We start from the raw sequence: 25471 nt of genomic DNA on the forward strand, positions 1-25471 counted from the left end.
TTCAAATGCTTTTGCTACTTATAGCGCAGCAATTGCATCTTTACTAGTTACTTTATATTTCTGAGCTCTAACAGCTTCCAAAGAAGTAATACTATACAGCGTTTGCTTATCTTAATAAATCTCAAATGAAATGGGAAATGAATATTTTACTCGTATGAGTATTTTAAATAAATGGTTGACCATGCTTGACTAAAGGAATAAATACTGTGCAAGACTGATAAAGGGTCAGAAATTCCTTCGCTCATAATATGAGCAAATAATTTAAATGGATTTCATTAACTTGTTCATTGTGCATTTGTAAAAAAGAAAATATAACGCCACCTGTTTTTGGTGATTTATTTACATTCAGCTTATCAATACCCACATGACTTCACCTTTCTTAACCTTGACTCCCTAGTTTGTCTCCAATACCTTCTTGTAATCTACAGCTGTTATACTTTGACTAATACTCTGAACTATTTCTGTATGTAAGAAATGAGACAGCCAAAACATAACTGAATACTTCAACAAATAATTCCATTATACTGACATCATCATTAACCCTTTTCTCATTTACATGGGGTGGTGTGTCACATCCACAGGGGCTATAACCTGGAGATGATGTTCACACTGCAAGGTGGCCAGCCCTGCCACATAAATAATTCCATATGTTCCTTTTTTTCAAATAACTTACCATTGTGATTAGTAATTTCTTAATAATTAGTAGGTTTTGCTAATTTTAGAATGCATTCTTTCATGTTTCTAGAGGTACAGGGTGGGGGGAACAATTGTGAAAATAATTAGTCCTTCATTTCTCATATAATTCTTTAAGGTACTAGTGATGACAAAATGTGATCCATTACTTATAAAGAACAGATGAAACTAAAAGTTGCTAAGTTTCTAATTGTTCCCTCAAGATATTGGAAGGCTTTCTGAACTAGAAAATTCCACTTTAAAAGTGTGGTTTAGCATGTTATTTTCTTCCAGAGAAATTTTATATTATTACAATATTACAGTTTGAAATTCTCACAAAAGTGTCTGATGATGTTCCACTCTGGAACTTGCAGGTTTGTAGATGAAGACTAAGTAGGATGCACCCTTTTCCTTAGCACATGTAGCTGGCTTGGAACAATGAACAGAAAACAGAGCTGTCTACCTCACCATATCCTGCATGTTGTCTGTGGCATGCTATGCCATTAATCTTGTCTCTCTTGGAGACTCTTCAAGAAAGCCTTCAGCCCAATCTTGATATTCTCTTTCTTGTCACTCCAGGCAGCCAAGGCAAAGGTTTGCATAGCCTGGCCATGGGAGAAGGACAATTTCTAGAGTTTGTGCAGCAGGGACTTGTTGATGGTGTTAAGGCTGAAGAACAGAAAGCAAATATTTGGTACAGCAGCAGGAACAATGGCGTGAAAAGAAATGACAGTTGCGTAGGCAATTTTCTTTGGGGTATATTTCTTGAAGTCAGAATGACTAGGAGGTACCATTGAGGGTTTTAACAGTGTGTCCTCCAGGTATACAATGTGGTCATCAGGAGCCTTATAGACAGCAGTTAGTACCTGTTCTACAGCACACCAACAGCAAAGAAAATCATAGCCCTCACCAGGCAAAAGTTCTGGCTCAACAATGGACTCTTGTCCATTATGCTGTCAGATATTAGCATAGTATGTGAATACATTGACATTCTCCATGATCACTAGAGCTGATTCAGACATGCATGAGAAACCTTCAATAAACAGAACCATGCTGCAACATCTGGCCCATACATTGTTTACTGAGCACACTGCACAGTCAAGCCTTTTAACCCTTGAGTTGTTGTCTCATCAGGCCTTCTGTGCCCTTGTCAACACATGTTCTTATAACACTGTCTTGATCCTAAGTAACTTTTTCTGACAGGAGCACCTTGCTGTTTTTCTGATACAGAGACTCATGGAATAAGATAATTCAGTTAGTAGCTTCTGAGAGTTTGCAACCAATATTATATATAGATATAAAAAACAGTTTACACAAGACTCATCAGTTTTCCACAGAATTCTCTCTGAGACTTCTTCTTTCTGTTGTCCATTACATCAAGAGGCACATCAGCAGCCAGGACAACCCTTCTTATAGTCACATTTTTACAAGTGGCATCTGAAAGAGCCTTCTTTTGATTTGGAGCTGAACTCGGAAAGGGATGCGATGTGACAATGTGAGATATTGCCATCTATGCCAGGGAGAGTAGGGCAGTACATGTGTAACATATGCCAGCATAGACAGCTGGAGTTTTGTAAATAATTTTGTGTCATTTGACTATCACACTGACTTGTACAGATGCCTGTGTGAAAAATGTATCAACAGTGTTATAACTGATTAAATGTATATGGTTAAATGAATTCTGGAAGTGAAGAGTAGAAGTTTTTGAAATTGTTCTATAAATTTCAAATACTGCAACAGATCTTAACAAAACTCTGAATATGTATTGTACCAGAGTTGTTGTTGTGTCTTTTGGCTTTTCCCGGTTAGGGGTCGCCACAGCGGAACTCCGGTCCACTAATGATTGGCAGTAGATTTTCATGTACTGTACCAGAGTCAGGTGATCAAATGTGATGTCATTCTATAACCAGAACTGAGAGGCTGGAACTGTCACAGCAGTTTTTTTTTTTCTTTTGGAACCAGATATATAAAAGATCTATGGCATTTATCACAGTCAGTTGTTTTCAGTTCAGTTAGTTGGAAGCTCATCACCTTGCCTTGTGGAAGTACGAATATCAGCATCTGTGCTGTTTTTATTTCTCCTGTGATTGAAACTCTGATGTTTATTGTACTTTAATATTTAGTATTCTCATGTTTTCTATTTTATTATTTATTATTAAATATTTTTATACCTTTCATTGTGGCTGATCTTTTAGAGAATACTTTTAACATCTTGAGAGTAACTGTGCTTATTTTAGTGACACCTTGGCCACTCCAAAAAGCCTGGCTGCTTTGGTTAAACTATACCATTTATGTCAATATTGATTTTACTCCATATAATTAAATACCCTTGTAAGAACCTGAGAGTGTTTGACTGGTGGGAGCAAGGTTGCCTTATAGTCAGGACAGAAGTGGTACTGCTAGTAAATCTGTACCAGCCTTTTCCAGGAGTGTGTGTTTGTGTGTGTGTTAAAATCAGATACCCAGGTATGGGTGTGTCAGCTACTTGGAAGTGTGGCACAGTACTCCAAAGTGAGTCTTGTTTGGGATCTGGAGAGACAGAAACTCCAGTCCCAGTGGAGCATGTTCCCTGTGTGCTCTTGGTGGAAATTGTGTTTGATGCAGAGAGCTGCATTTGAAAATACTGTGTAAATGCATTCCTGTTTTTAGTGACCGTCTCTCACTGGTGTTAGTAGTGATGATTGTGCCTCTGATTACTGGTCTGGGGTAAAGAGAGGCCATCACATATTGGTGTCAGAACGGTGGGATATTAATTGAACTTCAGTTGCATGTGAGCAGTTGTCACTGAAGGTATGTGTACCACAAGGTAAACATTCAGAGCTTCTCCCTGGAGAGGGGCACACCCACAAAGAGTTTCATTTTCACAACAGTTTTATTAATTTTTATTAGTTTAGTTTAGTCAGGAAAGCAGGCAAAGATGTCAGCACAGGATTATGGTAAGCTAACAAAGAACCAGTTGGTGAAGGCGTGCAAAGCCAAATTACTGGTGCATGCTAACAAGACTAAAGAGGAAATTATTTCAGCTTTAATTGCAGATGCAGTGCAGTAGTCAGGACAGCAACCAGTCTGGTGATGGAGATGTGCAGCCTTCAAAAACAGGACAGGTCACCTTTTCCTCAGAGCACTTAAAAATACATCTGGAGTTAAAGAGGCTTGAACTGGAGGCCAAACGTTTGGAGATCGAAGAAAAAGAGAGACTGTGACATTTGCATGCAGAAGAAATGGAGAAATTCTGTCAGCATGAACCGGAGACCAAAGAGAGACTGCAATGTTGGGAGACTGAAGAAAAGGAGAATCAACATCAACTGGAGGAGAAATGTTTGGAGATCGAAGAAAATGAGACTGGTGATTGGAGGATGAAGAAAAAGACAAGCATCAACAACATGAGAAAGAGATGGTGACCCTTCGTCAGGGTCATGGAGGTGATGGGGAAGGCAATAACTGGACCCCAGAAGCAATAAAGGTCAGTAAATGTCTTCCACAATTTGTAGATGGGGATGACTTTGATAGTTTTATTGATATATTTGAAAGAGTATGCAAACAGTATTATGTTGACCAAGAGCTCTGGGTACAGTTCCTGACCCCTTTACTCCATAGTAAAGCTGTAACTGCTGTTTCTAAATTGTCTACTACTGATTGTTTAAACTATGATAGAGTAAAATGATGTTTATTGAACTGTTATAAGTTAATACCTGAAGCTTACAGAAAAAAACTTTTGTGAGCATAGACAGAAGGCAGATGAAAGTGTATGTGATTATATTGCAGAGTTAAACACTTATTTTCATAGGTGGGTGAGTAGGTGTCAGGTCACAACTTTTGAAAGACTGACAGAGCTTGTTGTGACAGAACAAGTCATTAGTACTTCGCCTAGTACATGACAATCTGGTTGGCAGACCGGAAGTGTAACTCTGCAGATGAGCTGGGGAAAAAAGGGGATTTCTACCTAGCAAGCAGGGCATCACTGCACAAGAAGGGGATACCCAGTGCTCCACATGGATATAAGGGAACCCATGGCAGGCAGGCTAAATCACCCCAACAGAGACTACCAGTAATAGGGGAAGCCACTAGTTCAGGCACATGGCCAGGATCAGGGGTTAGATGTTTTAAATGTAACCAGAGGGGCCATATAGCATACAAATGTCCACTGAACCAACGTGGGGAGCAAAAGGCGAGGGATCCAGCAAGTGGTAATAACAGTGTGCTAGTAGTAAGTTGTCTGGAGACAAAAGGGCTACCAGAGTTTGTATCCTAAGTGGATGGAAGACAGGCCACTGCTAAGAGAGAGACAAGGCCTCTGATATAACTATTGTGAAGTCTGCAGTGGTTAAAGAGGAGCAGTACTTGCTTGGCAGTCCACTCCAGTTAGAGCTTTAGGAGGGATCCCATTCCAAATACCTTTGGCCAGGGTTCACCTTGACTGGTAGGGTGGAAAAGGAAGCAAGTAGGTAGCTGTATTTAAGGATATTCCTGCAGATATCTTGATAGGGAATGATTCTGATAATGTAATACCTTGTGTGCATGCAGTTACATGCAATCAGGCTTAGAGACAGGCATGTAGGTCTGGAAGGCTGGGAAAGACTCAGACAGACCCCACACCTGAAGCTGGGGCTGGTGATATGGCTATTTCAGGGAGGGTGTTACCTTGCATCAGTGAGCCTAAAAGTGAGCCACAACTGCTGGTAGGTACTGATGCTCCTGTGGACAGGGTGACTGCAAGGACAGAGTTGAGTGGCAGTACCCTGGCTGACAGTGAGGCACCACTGTCAGAAGATATTAGGCTTCTTGTGGAAGGGGAGCTGGGAAGAGTCACAAAAGTAGAGTTGAGACAGGCTTAGCTTTCAGACCCTACTTTATGAAGCTTGAGGAAGGTAGCTTAGGAGACACCTGATGCTCAAGGAAGAGGGGAGTCTGTATACTGGAACAAAGGTTTACTGTATGGAGAGTGGACACCTGAGGGAGGTCTAGAGGGTGAGGTAATACAACAGTTGGTAGTGCCCAGATCCTACAGTCTGGTACTTCTAGCCATAGTCCATGACATTCTTTTGCAGGTCATATGGGCTTAAAGCTTACCAAGAGACGTATTATGCAGAACTTTTCTTTCACTGGCCTGGGATAGCAAGGCATGTAACAGGGTACTGCAGGACCTGTGAGCGGTGCCAAAAAAGAAGGCAAGGCAGGAGACAAGATCAAAGCTCCTTTGATGCCTTTGCCAGGGTCTGAGGAGCCATTTTAGAGGGTAGCTATGGATATTGTGGGGAGTCTGAGTACCCCAAGTTCCACAGGGAAAAAGTATATCCTAGTGGTAGTAGATTATGCTTTCAGATACCCTGAGGCAGTGTCTCTGTCCTCCATTGAGGCAGAAAAGGTGTGAAATGCTTTGTTAGAGATTTTCAGCAGGGTAGGTTTCCCAAGAGAAATACTGACAGAGGTGTCAATTTCATGTCAGACCTAGCTTGTCTGTCGAAAGGTTGTGGGATGAAGCACCTAAAGGCCAACCCCTACCAGCCCCAGACTAATGGTCTTGTGGAGAGGTTAAACTCTACACTAAAGACCATGCTACAGGTATTTGCAGACCAGTTTAAGAGACACTGGGACAAATATCTGCTCCATCTGCTGTATGCATACAGAGACATACCCCAGGATTCCACAGGTTTTTCAGCCTTTGAGTTGTATGGGCATGGGGTAAGGGGGACTTTAGATTTGATTCTTGATGTGTGGGGGGGTGAGTGTGAATCCCACAAGGAGTCTGTTCTGGCATATGTCCTAAACCTCTGGACAAGGTGTAGAGAGCTCATGGGCTTGGCCCAGGAGAACCTTGCAGGAGCCCAACAGCAGAAAAATTTCTAGTATGACAGAAATGCTTGAGCCCAACAGTTTGCTGCTGGACAGCAGGTTATGGTGCTCATTCCAGTCAAACATAATAAGCTGCAGGCAGCTTGGAAGGGATCCTTCAAAGTGGTAAGAAAGGTTACTGACATTAACTATATGGTAAACCTGCTAGGCAGGGGCATGGATTATATTATGTTAACATGATGAAGCCTCAGTAGGTCAGGAAGGTCCTTGGCAGACTGCAAAGGGCAGGCTTGACCATTAAGCCTAGTAAGTGTCACGTGGGTATGGCAGAGGTCTCATACCTGGGACATAGAGTGGGGAGTGGTAAGATTAGGCCAGAACCTGCCAAAGTGGAAACTATTCAGGTTTGGCCCACCCCTGTTACCAAAAAGCAGGTGAGGGCATTCTTGGGGAGAGTGGGGAACCATAGAAATTTTATTCCCAATTATAGTACAATAGCTGCCCCCCTTATAGACCTGACAAGAAAAAAAGGCCAGATAAGGTTGTGTGGACCCCAGCCTGCTAGCAGACATTGCAAAAGCTTAAACAGGCTTTGGGAGGGCCCCCTGTGTTAACCAGCCCAGATTACAGCAATGCCAATGCAGATGAACTCTGAAGACAGGGCACAGGTTAATGTGTTCCCAGATAGAACAATTATTCTGAAGCAATGTTTTTCTAGGTTCACTTGAAAAACTAGCCTGAGTCTTCAAAGGAGGGGGGGAGATGTGAGATATTGCCATCTATGCTAGGGAGAGTAGGGCAGTGCATGTGTAACATATGCCAGCATAGTTAGCTGGAGTTTTGTAAATAATTTTGAGTCATTTGACTAGCACACTGACTTGTACAGATGCTTGTGTTACAAATGTATCAACAGTGTTATTATAATTGACTAAATGTATATGTTTAAACAAAGACTTCTGGAAGGGAAGAGTAGAAGTTTTTGAAATTGTTCTATAATTTTCAAATACTGCAACAGATATTAGCAAAGCTCTGAATGTGTATTGTACCAGAGTCTGGTGATCAAATGTGATGTCATTCCATAACCAGCACTGAGAGGATGGAACTCACAGCAGTTTGTTTTGTTTTGTTTTGTTTCTACACCTGATATATAAAATATGTATGACAGTTATCACAGTCAGTTATCGTGTTCAGTTCAGTCAGTTGGAAGCATATCACCCTGCCTTGTGGAAGTAAGCATCTCATTATCTAATCTTGTTTTGCTGTATTAATTATGTTAGGTAGGGAACAGTTATTTAGACAGTCAGGAAATGCAATGAGATTAGTTAAGTATTTTTCTGCATCTGTTTGAATCTGTCCATCTGTATTATTTTTAATTATCTTGTGATTGAAACACTGATGCTTATTGTACTTTGATATTTAGTATTCTCATGTTTTCTATTTTATTATTTGTTATTAAATATCTTATACCTTTCATTATGGCTGGTCTTTTATATAATACTTTTTTCACATCTTGAGAGTACCTGTGCTTATTTTAGTAATGCCTTGGCCACTCCAAAAAGGCTGGCTGCTTTGGTTACACTCTACCTTTTATGTTAGTATTGATTTTACTCAGTATAATCGGGTACCCTTGTAAGGGCCTGACAGTTGTTGACTGGTGGAAGCGAGGTTACCTAATAGTCTGGGTAGAAGGGGTACAGCCAGTAAATCTGTACCAGTCTTTTCCAGGAGAGCATGTGCACATGTGCGTGTGTGTGTGTGTGTGTGTGTGTGTGTGTGTGTGTGTGTGTGTGTGTGTGTGCGTGTGAAAATCAAATACCCAGGTGTGGGTGTGTCAGCTACTTGCAAATGGGACACAGTGCTCCAAAGTGAGTCTTGTTTGGAATTTGGAGAGACAGAGTCCAGTTCCAGTGGAGAGTGTTCCCTGTGTACTCTTGGGGGAAATTGTGTTTGATGCAGGGAAATGCATTTGAAAATACTGTGTAAGTTCATTCCTGTTTTTAGTGACAGTCTCCCGCCGGTGTCAGTGGTAAAGATTGAGGCTCCTTGATTACTAGCCCAGGGTAAAACAGGTTGTCACATCCATCATGACAGTTAATGCTTTCTTGCAGTCAAAGATTGACTGAAAAACTGAGGTGAATGCTGTAAGGTAGGAGGAAACAAATGTTAGGGGACTTAATGAAATGCATCCTCGTTCAAGATACAATAAATGTAGTTTATATGTAAAAGCTAACTATTTTGATGTAAAGATTGATAGTGATGAAGCTTGAAACATTTAACTCTGGTCTCATCTTCTCTGTTTTATTTTCCTTCTGTTTTTATATAATTATTTCTCTAACTAAACTTTGATTACATTTTCTTCTTAGAAATCAATGAAGATGAACTAATTAAATGCCATCTTACTGCTACTTTAAGAGCCACCTATTTAACATCCAAGGAATAGATAAGGCTTATATTGTTAACTTAGATTCATGACGTTTTTCCTCTACCACTTCATTATTTTATCCATAAGCAAATAAGAGTCACAATTTCAAGACAGTTGTATGATGATCTGCAATACAATATTCTAACAACAATGACAAATTAACTGAAAAAATATGTATGAGCCATAATGATTTTTCTAAAAGAAGCTAGAACATGTTGAGAAACAGATAAAATCTTCAAATGAGGCTTATGCACATAGGAATAACAAATATTTATGTAATGGATATGTCATTCTGACTGTGCCACAGACAAAAGTTTAGATTTTCTTTGTTTGGAAAATGAAGTTAATTTCTCTAATTTAATATTAAAGATTGTATGCTGGTCATCTACTGGTATGAAACAATACTTTTAAAATTAGTATAACATAGTAATTAACTTTTATTAGGAAAGGAATATTGTTGTGAAAATGTAATAAACTGAAGCTAATATAGATGGCGTTTCACATCTTGTATGGAGAATTTAAATGGTACATTCTCTACAGTGTATATCAGAGATGATATTGCCAATATCAGTATTAAGTGATTTTGTTTTAACTACTGTTGGTCCACACTTACTAGTGACACTGTCTTCTGCTGCAGCTATATGTCATATCCATTTCTTACTCTTTTAAGCATTGGGACAGGTGTATGCATCTCTTCTAAACAAAATGTACCTGTAGCAAATTTATAAAATAAATGCCCAAAATGTTGTTTTCTTTTCTATCAGTATCCCATTAAGATTCCAGGAAAGGATTCTGAAATGATACAACAACAAGCATTATGGTGCTCATATTAGAATTGTCATTGCCTTTGCAAAATGTTGCATTTATTTCTGCTGTAGAAAATTAACATAATAAAGCTTCTAATAATGTTATCAGTTCATTTACAACCTAAATATAACCATGAAATTCTATACAAATGCTATGTGCAATAAAAATAATGTCTGAAATATGGTACCAATATAACAAACATGATATACCCCATGTTACAACCCTGAAGACACACAGGGCCGGAGTCACGAAGGCTTGCACGGAGTCTTAGAGTAGAGTAAGACTCCATGCAGCCAACATGTCTGCCGAGCTATCCAGGAACAGCCGGTAGGAGCGTGCAACTGAGATCCTACACGGACAGGGCTGGGATATGCAAATTACCTCAATTGCAGGTGAAAGCTATGCAAGTGAGGTAAATTTGCGATCCAGGAAACCCGAACCTGTCCGAGTAGGAGTAGTGTTACTTGCAGAAACGTACTCAGTTGATAACTGAGTACGGTTCTGCAAATAGCAAAACAGAGCTGTGTCAGCTGGGAATAAAGCATGAATGTACAGGAGGAAGCATGCCAATGGCCAAAAATACAGCCACTGGCAATGGGAAGGGATGGAAATTAAAAATAAAATAACTTTTTTTTATCCCGATCTCCGGGGTTTAACCATAGCGCAGCGCTGCACAAATGCGCTGCTCCCTAAAAAGCAGAAAATTAATAATTAAGATCCACAAATGTGGATTTTATAGCTAAAAAGAATTTACAATGCAAGGGAATGGCAGGCTGAAGACAACATGGCCACTGAGTAGAGGTTGCTAAGGGGGGAAGCTCAGTCTAAGAGATGTAACTAAGCATTAGTAGGCAATCCTATGCAAATGAGAGTTAGGATAGTGAATCACAAGTTTACATAGCAAATGAGCACAGTCAGTGGAGTATAGGAGTAGGGTAAGGGGAGTAACAGAATAGAAGATAGGTGACATCACGAGGTGGGTATGTATGAAAGGAGTGAAGCTCATTGAAACAGAGTGTCATGTGTCAGCTTACATTCACATAATAGTGAAAGAGGTGTGTCAACAGGTAGGCCAGGTAAAGTCAAGAAATCGAAGGTGTATGCCATGGATAACACCAAAGTTTCTTGCTGAGCGTGCATGTGCGCGTGTGTGCACCAGTAAACCCGAGTAAGACAGTGTGCAGGCGTGTAACTGTGTGTGCACGCGTGTAGGCTTGAGTAAGCATATGTAAGGCTGTGTAAACAGTTGTAAGCATGTTTGCACTGGTGTGTGCGCGTTTGAACAAGAATAAGCAAGTTTTAGTCCATGTAAGCATGTGTGTGCACATGTTAGCTGCTGTGTGCATGTTTGCACTTGTGTGTGCGGCCCCCCGCCCCGAGGAAACAGAAAGGAAAAAGGAAGCACACCAAATAGTGAGAAGTTACCAGGGAGTACTAGCAGAGCTAGTGGATGAAAACAATCAGAACAGGCAATTACCCAGGCAGAACACAAGCCCAGCCCAGCACTTAAAACTCTGCAAACAACAGTCCATTATGTTTCTCTTAAGAGACACTGCAACACTGCAGTAAGCTAATAGAAGTGAAAACTGAAAAAGCTTCACTGAGACAAAATATGTTAGGGGCTGCCATTGCTGTTATAAGGCGATATATGCAACATGCTAAGGGTGGTGATAATGCAAATGCTGCTGGACAACCCACAGTGAGGAGATGGAGAAGAGTGTACAGGCCCAGGGTTACCTACCAGGGGCTACATGAGCTGGAGATAGTGGAGCGCTACAGAGTGGACAGAGACCTCTTGCAGCAAATTGTTGAGCTGTGCAGGCCATGCCTCACACACAGAACTAACAGAGGGGAACCCATCCCAGTGGAAACTAAGGTATGTGTTGGCCTAAGAATATTAGCAACAGGTACCTTCCAGAGACCAACTGGTGATATGATGGGGATATCACAGGCATCAGCATCCAGGGTACTGCAACCAGTTCCTGGATGCCATGTCAGCACATGTCGGTGATCATGTATATTTCCCCAATTCCCATGAGGTATTGGCTAGCAATATGCATCTCTTCCAGCAAATAGTGGAATACCCTGAGGTAGTGGGTGCATTAGACTGCACGCACATATGCATCAAAGCACCAGCCAGTGAGCGGGGTAGGGTCTACTTCAACCACAAGGGCTTCCCCTCCATCAACTGCCAGGTCGTGTGTGATGCCCAGAGCATAATACTGAATGTGTGTGCTGGCTGCCCTGGAAGCTACCATGATTCCCATATCTGGCATCTGACGCAGCCGTACCAGACATTTGCCAGTGGGGACATCCCACATGGTCACCTACTGGGGGATGCTGGCTATGCACTGGAGCCGTGGCTGATGACACCCATCAGAAACACACACACACCTGAACAGGAACGCCATAATGAGGCACACGCACAAACACGAAATGTAATCGAGGATGTGTTTGGGCTGCTCAAGTCATGGTTCCGGTGCCTGGACACATCTGGTGGAGCCTTGCAGTACTCACCAACTACATGTATCCAAATTGTCATGGTATGTGTTATGCTACATAATATGATCCTGCAAAAACAGCTGCAGCAGGACCAGCATAGGCCTGGGCCAAACAGCCCCCATCATTGACAAGGCCATCACAGGCAGAGCGTGACTCGGAGGAGGAACAACCTGAGCCTGCCCCAGTAGGCAGAAGGAGGCGTGCCCAGTATGCTTTGGCCTTGGCAAAGAGGCAACGCATAGCACATACACTGGCTCAGTAGGAACTCTGGAAATGATACCTCTCTCTGACCCACACATATAGTAAAAGGGATGCCTACGTTGACACTACCTGCTTTCAAACATGTATAGGGAGTGTAGTATGTGCATCCGACATAGGCAGCCCTGCATCAACACCTGAGGCATGATTGCCATGTGTTAAGTAATATAAAGCAGTGCTAAACAGCATTTACCATCATGAAGTATATGTAAACAAAATTGCAGACACCAACTACTACAAATGTGGTCAATGTAGAGTAATATTGGCCAATGTCCAGCAATGATGGTTAATATTGAGCAATGTTGGACAAGCTGGGTCTAGGTAGGGCATAGCTGAACAAAAGCCAACATGCTCATATTTGCTCTACTGGCCCCTAAGCAGTCTGGTCTGCTCAGTATGAAAATATAAGCGGCGATGGGCCTCGATCCCGGGATACTGTGCACTATAGTCATAGTACTGAACCACTAAACCATGACAGTATTGCAGTGGTTAGCCTGTATGAAGAAATGTTGATAAGTCTATGCAAAGTATTTCATGGAAACCCTGCAGGCACAGCATAATCCCTGTCGAGTTATGACACAAAGGTGAGTCCTGCAGTAAGAATAGAACCTGACTTTCAACACACACAGTACAAATGTTAATACTGGACATGTAGACATACATCAACAAATGTAGTGGACCCCAGACAGCAACATACTGATAGGTCACACTGGGCATGCCCACACACTTAAATACATGAGACAAATGTCAGGCAACAGAACACTGACAGTCTGAACTGGGCATGTTCACACACTTAGGCCATGTTGGAGTACAGCATTGGGCCACACATAACAGGCAGTTGCATGTGTTAACCCAGGAACCTCTCACTACCCAGCAATCTTCCCTGTGCACACACTGATATGACAACAGACACGTAAATAATATAGTGGAACCCTGCCATAAGCAAATATGTTCTGCAGATACCTAAGCTGTTCATAGAAAGTGTGAAAGCAAAGATGATAAAAACCTGCAAACAGTACCAGCAATAAACATTGTGCATCATGAAAATTATCATAGGTTCAGAGGTTGATACTAAGCTATCTGCCCTAGGGCATGTACAAGCATAGCCAGAGTGTGTTTGGCTTCTGCAACCCAGTTTAATCAGAACACTGTGCCTCTGAATAGTAGGTCACACAAGATAGCCCATTCATGTTGAGTGTATTGTGCCTCTGTCTAGCAGGGACCCAGAAGATATCCCATGGGTAAACATGTGATCACCCATCCACATGTCAAGATATCACCTGTAGGTGGTCAGTGGGTGGCTCTGCCTATGCAAAACCGGGACTACACTCCGGAGTGAGTGGAGGCTTTCTGATAATAATCTGTCCCCCCAGCATGCCCTTTTAACATCAGTGCTGAGGTATATGTCCCTGGAGTGTGTAGCTCCAAGGGAGTCAGATATCCTCAGGTGGAGCATGTCCAGTAAGTCTGGGTCAGATATTTCCTGCAACTACAGGCACACAACACATCCGTGTAGGTGGTAAGTGACTGAGTATAGCTGGAGTTACTGTATCAGAACTGTGCAGGGCATCTGTGTGAGTCCCTACATCTACTCGATGAGTAACATTTGTGGCCATTACAGTTGCTGCAGGTGTCAGGTAAGGTACATCCCAAATGTGGCATAGTAACCAAGCATGGTCGTGAATATTATAGGGGCACAATGACCACACATGATTAACATGTGAAATCATGTGGGATATGGTGGGCTATATAGATGTACTGCCTAACCACTATGGCAATAGGATTGCCAAAGGCGAGAGTACGAACAGGTTGTGTCCCCAAAACCGTAACAACCACTACTGTAGGTAATGGATTACAACCTATGTGGTAATGTGTGGGCATTTTGTCATCATCAAAGTGGATGACTATGCAACTAATGGCATGTAGCCATGGGCCATGGCTCAGGCACCATTCAACCTATCTCTGTGAGACCCTGTATGAGTATGCATGTGCCAGCAGGAGAGCTGATTATGGCACCCAGTTTGCAGTCATCTGCGAACATGGGCAGCCATAACCTTCCTGTGATAGCCTTGTATATCACACAAATATATACTGAACAAGAGAGGCCCCAGGACTGAGCCTTGTGGGATGCCATGTGTAACTGGTGTATAGTCAGACATGGCACCTGTAACACTGAGCATGTGGGTGCTATCCCTGATCCAGGTAGCAATCCATCGTGTCAGATATGTGTCGATATTGATGCTGGGGAGCCTATGCATAATGGCCAAGCGGGGTATTGTGTTGAAGGGTTGTGCAAGGTCCAGGCAGGCTGTATGGACAACCGTCCCAACACTGATGGACCTGGTAACTGTTGAAAGAATATGAACAGGTCCAACAGGCAAGATCTGCCCACAACAATGCTGTAATGTGTAGGACCCAGTGTCTGTAGGTTTCCCATGTCTATGTGCATGAGTCCCATTACAATACACCCCATAGCTTTGCAGAACAGGCTAATTAGCCTTTTAGGCTGATATTGCCTGTGGTCTGTTGTGGCAGTATTCAGTGGAGCGGGACCACTATCACTGTATGCCATTCCATGGGTACATATGCTGCAGTAACTCTTATGTCAAACAGTGACGTAATGTGAGTGTTATGTCTGTCATGAAGGCTGTGTATGACACAGGCTGGGACACAGTCTGGTCCCACTGATGCTGTGTTGTTTGCTGTGGGGAGGGTAGCACTCACCTGTTTACTCGTGATGTCTGTGAGGTTACACTCTGTTGGTATGGACAGTAGCACTTTAGGGGGGATGTGGGGGACACATCTGCACTGAACCTGTTTACCAGGATGATGGCAATGACAGTGGGTTCAGGGTATGTTTAGTCAGTATGCAGTAGCGCACAACATATCAGTGAGTGTCCAGCCAGGTACCTGAATCAACTGAAGAAGGCATTGTGAGTGTCCGACGTGTCTGGTGCAATTTTCCGTTAGAAGCGTGCCTGACACAATTACCCAAGTGATTGTAGCTGTCTGCTAGTACAGATCACAGATGTCTTCCCTGTCAGGGATTGTGCTCTATCATGTAGTAGCTTCCTCCATTTGTTGTAAAGCGTATGAATGGCTGGGGTCTACCACACAGGTCCACTGCCATTGCAGGAATGAGTCCAGTTGTTATTTTGGATGTAACGATCCATGCGGTCCACTAGGTGTCCATAGAATGTGTATGTAAAGGATACAGCAGTCTGAACCATACTTACCACTGACCCAGGGTCTCTGAAGGATACTACCATGGTTTGGAGGAGTGTGACATTTTCCTATGGGAGGTTCACCAACATTACCCAGGAAGGGTGTGGGGATGGGATATGGATGTCCAGTGAGATAAAGTATGTTCTGCCCTTAGCAATGAGGGGGTATATCGCAGGTGTGGAACATAGAGTCCCCATGCCAGTGATGATTGTGTCCAATATGTTGTCCCCTCATGTGGGTGTGGTGACCAGTTGTGCCATAGCATATGAGTGTAGAAATAGTAGCAACTGTACAGTCAATGTGTGGGTATTTGATGTCACTCAATATAATGGTGTTTGGGGAGACCTTCATATTGTCCAATGTTCCCAGGAAAGCTGAGTGGGGTTGCTGATTTGGGGAGTGTGGTCTGTAGCAGGCAACAAACCAAACGGCCGATTTGCACAATGTTAGGTGCATATGTATGGTCTGTGATGCTTTGTGCAGTGCTACCAACCCGGAGGTATGTGTATCTGTGATGTATATGGATACACCCCCTATTTGTGTTGGCCATTCCGAGTTATGTGGTCTGAAAGCATGGTGCAAAATACAACCTGGTAGTGCTGGTGTGCATGTGGGAGCCTGAACCATGTGTCTGTTAGTGCACAGATATTGCTATCCTCCATACTGAGGAGATTCCTGAGTGGGTGCAATTTGAGGGTAATACATCTGGTGTTGAGCAGCATTACCCTCAGTGTCGTGTACTCTGTAATGTCTATGGAGGTGGTTCTGTCCTTTGAGCCACGCTTAAATAAGGCGCTATGGTGGCAGCAAGTGCCCTAGCCAGTATTCAAAGGTCCAAGAGTGACGGGTGCAAGCTGTCCATCGGGAAGCTACGTGGCATGTCGAGCATGTCACCCCAGGGTGACAGACACTGTATCCCCTTTGAATAACACCAATATGTTAGCCAACTGTTAAACATGATCAGTGTGTTGGTATACTGTGACATCATACTTGGTGAGTGTAAGATGCTAGACAAGGTCAGGGTAATACTGGGCTGGGCTACATGATCACAGAGTTCCTCTATGCTTCATGTCATGTGGTTCAGGGAGGAACATCTGAGGTTGTACGCACCAGCTTGGACAATGATGGAGCCAGTCCTGGACTTGCTTTGGAGTGACCTGAGTGCATGTGTTATCTGCCGGATCCTGGCACCTGAGAGACAGCTCAAAGTGACTATTCCCTTGTTTGGCCTGGTGAGTGGGACGACATTGTGTTTGACAGTAAGTGTCACCTATAACAAGTGTATCAGGTGTGTTGTTTAGCCCAAAGGGCAGTGACTGTGTGGCACACTGACATTGTGAACTGTGTGACATGTGGGCATTGTAGTGGGGTAGCAGTTGTATGTGTGTCTGCTGTGGAGGTCTCTGCTGCTTAGGCAGAGTGTATGTAGAGCCTCCAAATATGTGTATGTGTGATAATGTGGTTTGTGTGCTGTCACTATCGGTGTATGTGAGACTGATATGTGGTGTGTGTGGTCACCCTCATCACCTGATAGACTATGTCAGTCATGGGTCGAGAGAGCTCAGCGTCCTGTATATCAATATTGTCACATCCCCCACATATATGCGAGTGTGATGTGAGGAGGAGAGGGTTGTCTGTGTACATGAGGTAGATGTGACATTGTGTCATAACCATAATTTTCACTAGCTGGACTGGAGAGTACACATTAAACTGACCCCTGGACATGCCAGTGTATTATGATGACATACTCTGTAGCCTGAGCACAAAGGATCAGTAGGGTGTTAAGTGTGTAAAAGAGTATAACCAGGATTAGTGCTCAGGTTTGTTGGTGTTTTGTAAAGAGTAGCTGAGAAGGAGTCCAGACTGAGAGTCATGACATGTCCTTCAACTATGTAATAAATAGTAATGTACATGCATATATGTGCTGAGTCAGGGACAACTGTACCTTACTGACATTGTCAACATCCTATCAGACAGGCCCATGTATACATACCCACCTCCCACAGACGATAGTCCCTGACATCATACCAGGAGATATCACATGTAGAATGGCTGAACAGCTCCCCGCAAAGCCAAAAGCATGGCAGCAATCGGATTACATTGTTTCCCAATATGTGTCATGCATGCACTACAGAACAAACAGACCCTGTACCTGAACAGTCTGTTGAGCTGCACCCACTTCACAGGACCTGAAACCATTGAATGTGTTACAGCAACATAAGGCACTCCCCACATGTGTGGGTGCACAACACACCATGGGAAGTATAGTCCAGTAAGCCTATAAAGTCTGATCTGCAAGGCCATGGAGTGCATCATGGCAGACGTGATACAGAGCTATTGGAAACCATCAAACACACAACCCTACCAACTGTGGTATGTTCATGTGCAGATCATGGTTCCCAAGCATGCTACACCATCTGCAAGGCAGCCACCCAGGACATACATCATGGAACAGAGCTACACATGTTCCACATAGACTTTGAACAGCTCTTCATCAACATCACAGACACATGTCGTATCCACAAAATCAACAATCTGTGCATAGATATGTGTTGACATATGAAGGGATGTCAATGTGTCCACAGATAGATCACACAAGGTGAGACTCACGGGGCCCTGTACAAGCTGTTGATACCTGCCAACCTACATGGATCATTCCTGGGATTGCAAAACAATGTGTACACACATTACCATGTCCAGTATTGCACACATAGGGTATCTGTGTGTCAAATAAATATGTGTACATGTGACCTCAATCAGTACATAGGTGTGAAGCCTGCATACGACATGAATACATTTGTTACCTTCAACAGATTGTGCTGCTGCTTCACAAATCATAGGTCACATATGTATGTCTGTGTCAAGCCCGGCCAATGTAGTGATCCGTAGCCAAGGACATCTCTGCCACACACACCCATGACATGTACTATAGAGTACTGTGAGTGAGGGTAATTGCCGGGGTATATGTCAGACATGTTCATGCACAACAACGACTGGCAATAATGGACAGTCATTATAGGTGTACACCAGCCCTGTGGATATGCATGCAGGCCCCTAATGTGTTATGTGAAACATCAAGGGACCCCACAATACCTATGGATATGTGGATACCAAGGGACAGATGGCATAACACGTGTCTGTCTGTACACATTGGTACCCAACATACATGTTGAGGGCTACCACCTATGTGGTACGGTCAGGATAGTATGTATAGTAAATGTGGAAGAATATGCCATAGATGGCTTACTGATATACAACATGTATTGGACAACAGGTATCTGTCTGTATGATACCCTTGTGTAGGATATGCGTCCCATCCAGGGAATGCAGTGTAGGCCAATACATGCATTTCCAGATGTTGATGGACATATCCCTAGTATATTTGCATGTACCTAAGAGGGCTATATGCCACACAGGTATGGTCCCAGGAACGTGTGGCAGTCAATACCACTGGTTACTGTTATTGTATAGTACTGGAAGGATCCAACTGTTACTGAGTTCCCTACAACTGTGAGTCAGGACATCATCTAATGATTGGTTATAGTCATGCTGTTGAGATGGTGTATACTACCAGACTGCAGATCATTGACAGATATCAACAGTATCACCCACAGCATAGTGCCAACCCATGTCATACACACATGTGTACCCATATTAGTACATATCTGTAGTAGAATGCATACTGGCCATCGAAAGATACCATGAGATGTTAACAATGTGTAGAACAGGGTATGTTGCACATCCCACATGTCCACTATGCATGTACATGCAGACAGTGCACACACACCATGTTCACAGATGTACACCCACTAATTTGTAATGCACACATCACACACATACTGTCCACACACTAAAACATGCTGGAAACACTGTACACTTCAGCCAAGTGGCACATGGGTGGACATTACATACTCAGGACTAACACTCATGTAAACAATGCTACAATGACTATTACAGCTGTGATGCATAATGCCTGCTCAGGTATACCTACAAGGATATCATTACACTTTCCTGTTGTCAACTTGCTACTATTGCTACACTGCTATAATGTCACCCTGTGCATCAGAACCATGTTAGCCTGTTCCTGCATCAATGTTACAGATGACAGGAGGTGGCACAGGTGTCATCATATGAACAGGGTGTGTTGTAGGTTTGCCAGAGCCTGACATTGACCCATCCAATTGGCATGTCTGTGTGTGTGTGTGTGTGTGTGTGTGTGTGTGTGTGTGTGTGTGTGTGTGTGTGTGTGTGTGTGTGTGTGTGTGCATGTGTGCGTGTTTGCGTGTGTGTGTGTGTGTGTGTGTGTGTGTGTGTGTGTGTGCCCTAGTAGTATGGTAAATGTGTGTGTGTCTGCATGCCATACACAGGCAGTTGTGGGACAGCCATAGACTGTACCTGCTAGGCCATACAGATCACTGTCTCCGGCCATGGACACGGTAACTGTGCCTAGCAGGGGTGCTATGGGCAGTATCGGGTACCAACCCTGACTGGGTGCTGTCATCAGAGGCAGAGGTATGATGACTGGACCCATGTCCCTGCTGGGACTGGCCAGTGCCACGTGCATGTGGTCTAGTAGGACGGTCAATGGACAGGCCAGCCCCAGCATTGCTAGGGCTGGTACTGCCACTACGGGAGCGGCTGTGATCCATGGTTCATCCGCGATGACTACCAGCTGATGCTGTTGCTGGCATGCATCCGCGTCAGCTTCCCATCCATCCTGCACTGTCCTGGCTCATGGCTAGCATATCGTGGAGGACATCTAATGTCTCCCTCCAACGGCTATCAATGACCTTGGTGTAATTCCGGATGGCACCAGCAAGGTCACGGATGCTGTCATTGATAGCAGTGTAATGGGCCCTCTGCACCCTTAGTCCCTGTCGGGTGTACCATTCCATACGTGCCTGTGCCTGCACTACAGCCCGGAACATACTGGAGGTTGTAATACCTCTGGGGGCACATCTGCCAGGGGCAATATGACCAGTGGTGCTCCCCTGAGAACCCCTGGACATCCACCTATGTGGTACTGTTCCAGTAATCTGGCTATGGCTGCTGTGAGGGGATGCACGTGCCATAGGTACCACACTCTCCTGGTCAATGCCAACTGTATGCTGTCCCCCAGCTAAGGCCGTTGGTGATGAGGGATGTATTGGCAGTATGAGTGTGTGCATAGATGGGGTTGACCACTGTGTAGTGTCGATTGGTGGACCAACGACAGACCCTGTCAGACCTTCCTGTGCCACAATACATGTCTCATCATCTCCAATATCAGTGACGGTGACATCAGGTTCCCTGCTGCATTCAGCCACCCCTAACTCAGCACCTGTGGAAGGAAGACAGGAAACACACTTTACAATCTGTACGTGATGTTAGCACACATGCACACATGAACACATGCACACATGCACACATGAACACATGAACACATGCACACATGCACATAAATACACTGCTCACCACAGCACATACACACACATCAGCAATCCAACACATACACAATAGTGGGTGATGGTGGTTGCAGTATCACAAGGCAAACAGTCACCATACACGTGTCAACATGCAGAATATTTGTTGCTCAAGACCATGCAGTGCAAGTGTAGACAGCCCTATCTAATGACATTATACATGGCTTTGATGCATGTGTGTAGTTGTTCAGTGATTGGGTACACCCTGGAACAGTGTGTGTACATGGACACAACATTGCTGTGCAAGTATTATCTGCTCTGCAATGTCATGTGCACCATCACTCAATGGTATACATACCATGGCTGCATGTGTTATCTGTGTGACACATAGATTGCCATGTCTGATGACAGTGTATGTGTCCATAGCACATAATAGTGGGCACAGGTGTAGAAAATGCATGCAATGTACAGACATGGGATGAGTGGTGCATGTAGACATGAAGGAATCCCAATGCTCGACATGGACATTGTACAGTGGTTATGGTGAGTGTGGGACATATTGCAGATATGTCACTGCCAGCCATGACATGGCATGCTACACGACTGCAACATTAAACACCACACATACCCAATGTGTGTCATGTGACCTATACACCCAATAGCATTCCAGGACATATATGTGACTCTTTGTACAGATGGCGACTGATGTGCAGAATGTGTATACTAGCATATGTAAGCACACACACAACATGCTATACATGGTGTGTATAGGTGCATATGTTTACATACACAGTACAATGAGGTGCACAGCAAAGACTGCTATGTGTAGTACTGTGGTCACTGTAACCATATGGGGTGTAGTACCATGTGCCATCATCATCATCATGCATCTTGTGGTCACTGACGGCTACTACTGTGTGACAGACCACCGCCTAGCATGCTGCACCTGAAATGCAGTGCCGTGGATACGTTCACGATTACACAGCCACTTTGTACATGGGTGTATGAGGTGCCCAGTAGGGTGCATTGCCTCACATGACTGTGTTATGTGTTGAAGAGTGTTGCACAGCCCCATGATAGGCCACTCCCCCCGAGGTACATCATGTGTGTGTGGATGACATGTGAGATACTGAAGTGTGACCTCACAGCGGGTGTGTGGTTACGCCATATGTAGCATGACTTTGTGTACTGCATGTGATAAATGTGTTATGTTGTGTACAGGTGTTGCAACTATGCCTATCCAATGTGCAGTACGGGGTTGCCACAACTGTGTGTCATGCTCTGTGTATTGCATGTCAGTGAGGCAGCTACTGACATTACTGAGCTGTGCAACGTCTCACAGCAAACATGCATGGCATGCATTATGCGTAGGTGTGTTACGTGTACATGGCCTACACCTCACCTATGACATGCATATTTCATTACCAACATTGCAGGTATAACACACTCTCCAGCATGGATCGGCTGCCCTGCCGTCACACCAGAGGGACCTACGAGCATATGAGAGGGTTTGTCAGTGGCCACAACTGTGACATTGCTACAGTGGGTATGCTAAACTGCAGTACAACAACAGTCAACAGTCACAGGTGTAGGGATATCATTCAAACTATCCATATTGCACAACACTAGGCAGCTGAACTGCTAAACATACAGTACACATCTCACATACACATAATCTAACAATACAGTTAACTGTAGTCTACAGACTGGGCATATTACCTGCTTGCTCCAGGTGGATGTGCTGGGTGGCTCCGGCCTCCATTACAACACATGTCAGTAGTTGCTGTAGCTGTTGTCCAGGAGCCACCATGCTTAGGAGCAGCTCCTCTGCTCTAGTGAGGGGGGGATGAATGGCCACCCCCTCCACCTATGGCAAGATGCTGTCTTTGGATATCAGACGCACGCCGACGAACTTGTCTAATTAAATCACTGCAGTGATGACGTACCTGCTCATATGTCCAGTTATGCATGCCTATGTTATTTACCCGACTAACAAGTTCCTGCCACAGTGCAGTCTGCTCCTGCTGGTGCTGGCTGCTTCTGGAGAAGGCATTGTGTATCACTGCAATAGGCTGTCGAGTATCACCTCTTCCTCATCCTCTGTATACACTGGGTTGCAGTGGTGAGCCATCTGGATGAAAAATATATGAACAATATGTGTGAGAGTGTCCTGTGTCACACTTTACATCTTTATCCACGGATATCACTTTACTGCCATATATACCATCCTATTGTCTGTCAGAGGTTGCACACGTTCAATACCACTTATTGGGTCTCAGGCCACAACTAACTAACACTGCCTGGCAGACTCTATATATCACACCACTATACAACAGTACCCGACACACTGTTTGTGACACATTGCACAACCTCAAGACAGGGGTGTATATCACACCGATGCACGAACAGAGATGTCATCCATTGCAATGGATGTATAGTACAGGTACAGTAGTACTAATCAACCACCCTAGTTATTGATGCCATAGCCCTGCCTAACAGATGTGTCCAGTTGTTACTATAGGTGGCATACTGCTGTAACAGACTATATATGTTTCTGGATACACACATTTACCTTGTAACACACATGATTGCAGCCATTGTACAGGCATAATCACACACACTTTAGGCAAACATACAATGCACCACTGTATGCCAACACAGATGAGCATTACCTGTGTACCATACGGTACTCTGTGCCACTACTTACACACCCTTATATCTGCATTCTGTCCTCTGTGGAGACTACAGGAAACACACATGACAGTGTTTCCAAGCAATGTGAACACACACCATACTGTGCTGTTTAGGCCTACAGCTTCAGGTAGTACTACAGTTCATATTGGTGATGGATTCACCAGCTGTACCACTCACTAAGCATACATGTATTGCTTTAGCCTACAATGAGACACCACATTCATCAACGGAGAACTACATCACATCATCTGCCGTACTACTATGTCTGCCTAACAGTACATTACACATCAGTTGCTGTCCTCACAGCTAGGATAGGCACTACCATGTCAGATACAACATCACACTAAGCTATCTCTCCTTTACAGACCTTGCACACATTCAGTGTTACACTTATGCAACCTCACATAGCAGCTATTGATTTAAGTACATGTGTGAGTGCATAGTGTCATAGGTAGGTAATATGCTATTGGCCCTAGGGCCTACGGCAGCCTAGCCATATGCTACCCTGGCCTTTGACACACATGTACTTTGATTTCACTTGCCCCTGCCAACCTGAACCACAGAGGTGTTTCCTGGGGTGTATTACCAATCTCCCACACAATCATCAGGGGTATTTATAACAATTGCTAAGGAGGAGCCTTGTTTGCTATTGCTATGTGATCAATTCCAGTGTATGGCATATCTCTGAGATGGGAACCTATTCCTTCAGCATGTGCCATTTAGTGAGCTGACAAGGTTTAGGGCCCTAGAGTGTGTATCCCGGAGGGATTGTGATATGTTGCCATGGTGGCTGTCACCCAGCTATGGGTGTGACATACCTCTGTATGTCCGGCAGAGGTCACCTCTGTGTGGCCAGTATGCAATACAGTGTACTTGTGGTTTTGTGAGTCAGTCTGCATAGGGCATCTGTTTGCATCCAGTATTACCCTCTGGGGAGTCTGTCTGTGGCCTGTTCACCTGGTGTAGTTGTCATGTTTAGTACATACCACACAGGGCATTGTGATGAGTAGAGGGGAAATCTACCCTATACTTCCATAGCTGACACACCTGTTGTCATGACACATACCACACAGACAGATTACAGGTGTAGTGTGGCACTGTCTTCATCAAAGCGGAGGCTACTGTCCACCTGTGTCCCATGTTCCCTTATCACACCTTTACTGTTAGGTAGATCTCTACCTATGTGGTAGTTAATGGGTGCACTGTTTTGGGAAGGTGTAATGGCACTGCAGTATCAACACTTGTCTACAGTCCATGCCTTGGTCACCACACACCTGTTGCGGTACATATGAACCCATGTCTCTCTGTCTGTCTCTCTCACTCTATATGTATATATATATATATATATATATATATATATATATATATATATATATATATATATATATATATATATATATATATATATATATGTTATATATATGCATATCTATACACATACATGTACACATCCATTGTTGTACACATGGATGTACATATAGGCACATGTACAGTTCACCTTTCATGGTGGGGATATCACTTATGCGACAGTTGTGGGATGTACAGGTATGTGATTAAATTGCACAGTGTTGTGCAGAATGCATGTGGATGTCCTCAGCCCTTGTAGCATTAGCAGACCTCACTGGCTGTAACACAGCAGATCTGACAAATCTGTCCCACAGCATTTAACCACCACATGACATATATCAACACTACC

At 43.8% G+C, this 25471-nt stretch overlaps 1 pseudogene; it reads right to left on the bottom strand.

The window, feature by feature from the left end:
* Positions 1-1175: 1175 nt before the first annotated feature.
* LOC122816170 overlaps positions 1176-25471 on the bottom strand; it is a 61899-nt pseudogene continuing 37603 nt past the window's right edge.

The sequence above is a fragment of the Protopterus annectens genome, chromosome 12.part0, assembly GCF_019279795.1.
Source record: "Protopterus annectens isolate FY-2018-M chromosome 12.part0, PAN1.0, whole genome shotgun sequence".
Lineage (NCBI taxonomy): Eukaryota > Metazoa > Chordata > Ceratodontiformes > Protopteridae > Protopterus > Protopterus annectens.